The sequence below is a fragment of the Nelumbo nucifera genome, chromosome 5 (genome assembly GCF_055504915.1).
Source record: "Nelumbo nucifera cultivar China Antique chromosome 5, China Antique-T2T, whole genome shotgun sequence".
In the NCBI taxonomy this organism is placed as follows: Eukaryota; Viridiplantae; Streptophyta; class Magnoliopsida; order Proteales; family Nelumbonaceae; genus Nelumbo; species Nelumbo nucifera.
Window position 1 is genome coordinate 32,072,662 of NC_142653.1, and position 4,790 is coordinate 32,077,451.

Below are 4,790 nucleotides of genomic sequence, written 5' to 3' on the forward strand. Positions count from 1 at the left end.
TTAATTAAGAGAAGGGAGATATCTTCATTAATAATTAAGGCTCAGTTTGGAAAGAGTAAAATACAAATTTGTATCTTGTATGTATTTATACTATACATATTATATTTTCTATTATTTTGTATGTATTTATATTATACACGTTTGTATTTTTATTCTTTTCAAACTGAGCATAAGGTGCAAAACGCTATCAGAAAACACAAAAATTACCATCATCTCTGCAAAATTCTTTTTTTTTCTATTTTTGAGAACCTGGGCCCATTTTCTAAAATACATCTTGGAACCGGATACTGGAATTGCACCGTAGTGTTTGAGACTGAATAAGTTGCTGCATGAGAGAGAGAGAGAGAGAGAGAGAGATTAAATCACAATTCACATAATTAAGTAACATTCATCTTCTTTCATCCCTTTAAGCCTTTACAATTCTCCTTGGAAGAAATGAATGACAGAATAAATACAGATTTGAAACAATATTCATCTTGTGTTTATTATTTCAGATTTCAGAAAGCTCTTTCTTCTTCTTCTTCTTCTTCTACCAGTTTCTTTTATGGGCTTTCCTTATTTATTTCTACTTTTATTAATTAATATCTTCTTTTTCCACCGTCTTAATATACTATCTTGCTTTACCAGTTCTTTAATGGATATCTGTGGATGCAATCGTTCCATGGATTTCCGTCATCTTTACGCGAATCCTTTAATGACTTCCACACCACACTACACACCTTGAACCCCGTCCCATACGCCAGCATCCACATCTTCTCGCCTTTCTTCACCCTCTGCTTCGCTTCAAAATAAGCCAACTCGTAAAACACCAGACTACTGGACGTGTTTCCGAATCGGTGCAAGCACATTCGAGCCGGTTCAGTCACATCGTCGCCAAGCCGAAGCACTCGTGCCACCTGCTGAATCACGGCCTTCCCTCCGGTGTGAATGCAAAAGTGGTCGAACGCCGTCGTGAAGTCCGGCACCGTTGGCTTGGACTCGCCACCTGATACTGCAGACAGTACAACCGAGTAGGCATACGAGATGAGTTCACTCACCGGCAGAACTTTCGGTGCAAGTGACCGGATGTGCTCACGCAAGCCAAGACCAGCAACCCGGATCAAATCCTTCTTGAGTGACACTCCGGGGTTACCCGCTTCGTCTTCTTGTTGAAACGCGGCTGCGTAGGCACTGTCGTCGGCACCATGGTGAGTCCTCAGAGAGCTAATGAGTTCCAGTTTAGCTTCTCCCCGGCGACTCGGGTCATTGGTTATCATCGCCGCGGCGCAACCGACGCGGAAGATGCAGTTGGTGACGAGCATCGAGCGGTCATTGCCAAAATACCAATTCAAGCTGATGTTCTCTGTTACTACGATGAGCGCGTACCTGATACGCCTGCTGCAGTTCAGGAGCTTAGCGGCCATGTCAACAGACATGACACCTGAGCTACAACCCATTCCGCTCAGGTTGAAAGTCTTAACATCTGGTCTTAGCTTGAAATGGTTCACTATCATCGACGAGAGGGAAGGAGCCAGCGCGAAGGAGCCGCAGGCGACGATGACAATGTCGATCTGTTCTGGGTCAATCCGAGTTTTGTCGAGGAGTGAACCGACGGCGGCGAACATCCCTTCCTCAGCTTCGTCAACGGCGGACTGTAAATTGGCATCGGCGTATGATTGAAATAAGAAGTTGGGTCCATAGGTCTGCTCACCCACGCCGGATTTGCGATATATACCTCGCATGAATTCTTCGCTTATCATGTTGATGCGTCGAGTCCGACGTACGAAATACTCGCAGCTCTCCAAGCTGAGCATACGGTCGAAGTCTGGTTTAAAGCAGGTGTAGTCCAGCAACAGAACAGGGCGTGGACGAGTGCAGAAGTAGTAGATGATGGAAACAAGAAGGCACCACGCGAATGATAACGAGATAGCAAGGTTGTCTAAGAGGAAGAGATGGGTTAATGGAGTGCCTGATATGAGGGTGTGAAGGAGGAAGGTTAAGGTTAAGAGGGTTGCAATGGAAGCCTGGAGGAGTTGGATATTGATAATGGTTTTCATGATGTCTGCTTTGTTTGATCGAGTTGCAGAAGCTCGTTGTAGAGGTGGGAGGGGATGTAATAATGATCTTTCTCTTTGCTCTGCAATAGAAAAAGAGAACAAATGGATGGTGTATGAGTAATTCAATGTAGTAGTATATTATAAAGAGATGGATGTGCAGTGTTTATATAACGAGGAGGCTTGACTCTTGAGAGAGGGCTCACCCTTGATTAATTGGTCTACTTGGAAACTAATAAGTAATAAATTCAGATGGAGAGAGAGAGAGCCAATGAAGGATTGAAGGTTAGGAAACCGTCGGTCGCTGAGATGTGACATTTACCAAGAAAAACCACCTATGCATGTTAAACTTTGGATTTGGGCTAAATGCGTGTGGAATTGTTAACAATTTTTTACGAATCAATTTAAAGTTTGAATCGACGAATCAATTTTTGGTTAACAATTTTTTACGATCAATTTAAAGTTTGAATTGACGAATCAACTTTTGGTGATTTATCAAAATTTTGTGCTAATTACTTCGTCATTTGGTCTGTTTCCAAGTGGTCGATGACTGAGAGGCCAAAGTGAACTTTTGCTGGATGAGGACCTGGATGCTGAGCTGGGGGCAGATTAAGTGTTGAGTTAACTGGGCCGAGCTAGGCAGGTTAGGTGCCAAACTGACTGGGCCGAGCTAGGCATGTTAGGTGCCAAACTGACTAGGCCGAGCTAGGCAGGTTAGGTGACGAGCTGATCAGAGTTCCAAGCTACCTTTTAGGTGCCGAGCTGACCAGAGGGTCGAGCTGCCTATTAGTTGTCGAGCTGACCAGAGGGTCGAACTGCCTGGTGGTGACCTGGATTGATTGTTGAGCTTCGTAGTTCTTTAGAGACTTAGAAGGAATCAATGTCAGAGGACCCGGGGTGCCTAACCTGTCGAGGTCACTCCGATGCTTAAGTCAGTACTCTCATAGTAGACTGTGAGCTAAAAATCACAAAGTATGAGAACTAGAATATGCTTAATTGCCCCCCCTATGCCATTGGGGTTGGTGCCTTTATATAGGCATTGTTTGGCGTGGGCTTCACGCACCGCATCCGAGATTTCTGAGAAGTCGTCTAAGTAGTCCGAGATTCCCTGAGGCAATCGCCATGCACATTGACCACCTTCCGGATCGTTCGACACGTGGGCCAACTTCCAAGGATTGTGGGAGTGTTAGGATATGCATGCCGAATTTGTCGGCGAGCACGTCTCGCAGGTCGCCAGGTGGGACACTACCAACTTGGCTAAGGCAAGTTGTTGCCTAAGTGGTTCTGGGTGTCACCTATTTGTTCCGAGGTGCCATGTGTCACAATATCATTGGAGGGCCAAATCCACCCTCATCATTTGCCCCCCACTCCCGAGCTGAAAGTAACTCGACGAAGGGAGTAGATTGCTCCTTTTGGCCTGAAATGAATAATTCGATGAGCTCGTAAGCATCGATTCAATTCCTTAGGCTCTGGGAGCGACTCGCAGTCCACTTTCTTTACCTTTGATTTTGCCCATGTCGAAGAGGCGACTAGGTCTTATGTGGTGCCGAAGTCTTTGCCAGTTCGACACTTTAGCCCTTAGGCTCTGGGAGCGACTCGTAGTCCACTCTCTTTGATCTTTGATTTTGCCCATGCCGAAGAGGCGACTGGGTCTTATGTGGTGCCGTGGTCTTTTATCAGCTTGGCACCTTAGAGCTACAGCTATGCTGCATCAGCCTCGTTAGTGATGTTGGTTACCCACTCATACAAGAAGCTACTAGGAGCTCAACCTACGGGGGTAGCACTACTGACTTTAGGTCACCAGCTCGCATGGGAGCCTTGGAAGGATCGACCGGCAGGGGCGTCCATGCAGTCTGTTGGTCGCCTACTCCCGCTGAAGCCACGAAGAGCTCATCTTTGTAGAGGGTACCTCGCGAAGAGGATTGATGAGGCTTTATCCGAGTTGAAATAAAGTCGGCAGAGTTGCTTAGTTTGTTGGCCATCAACTTCCTGCATAGTCTTTGAGTTCATAAAGATGGAAACTAGAAAGTGAGAGCTTTTAGTTTTTAAAAGGTGAGAAATAATCTTTCTGGAAGAAGAGGACTTAGCCTTTCAGAGGATGAGAACTTAGTTTTTTGTAGCGTTTCTCATAGACGGCGCCAATTGACGAATCAATTTTTGGTGATGTATCAATTTTTTTGTGCTAAGTACCTTGTCATTTGGTCTGCTTCCAAGTGGCCGATGATTCAGAGGCCGAAGTGAACTTTTGCTGGATGAGGACCTGGATGCCGAGCTGACCAGACCGAGCTAGGAGCAGATTAGGTGCCGAGTTAATTGGGCCGAGCTGGGAGTAGATTAGGTGCTGAGTTAATTGGGCCGAGATGGGCAGGTTAGGTGTCGAGCTGACTGGGCTGAGCTAGGCAGGTTAGGTTACGAGCTGACTGGGCCGAGCTAGGCAGGTTAGGTGACGAGCTGACCAGAGTGCCGAGCTGCCTATTAGGTGCTGAGCTGACCAGAGGGCCGAGCTACCTATTAGTTGCCGAGCTGACCAGAGGGTCGAGCTGCCTAGTGGCGAGCTGGATTGATTGTTGAGCTTTGTAGTTCTTTAGAGACATGCAAGGAATCAATGTTAGAGGACTTGGGGTGGCTAACCAGGCAAGGTCGCTTCGATGCTTAAGTCAGTACTCTCATAGTAGACTGCGAGCTAAAAATTACAAAGTATGAGAACTAGAATATGCTTAATTGCCCCCCTTATGCCATTGGGGTTGGTGCCTTTAT

At 46.2% G+C, this 4,790-nt stretch overlaps 1 pseudogene across 1 annotated transcript; it reads right to left on the minus strand.

Moving 5' to 3' along the window:
* Window positions 1–342: 342 nt before the first annotated feature.
* On the minus strand, window positions 343–2,241 carry LOC104599972 (3-ketoacyl-CoA synthase 17 pseudogene; annotated as a pseudogene). The gene has a single exon (XR_016076097.1). The product of XR_016076097.1 is annotated as a 3-ketoacyl-CoA synthase 17 pseudogene (transcript).
* Between the last annotated feature and the right edge of the window lie 2,549 nt (window positions 2,242–4,790).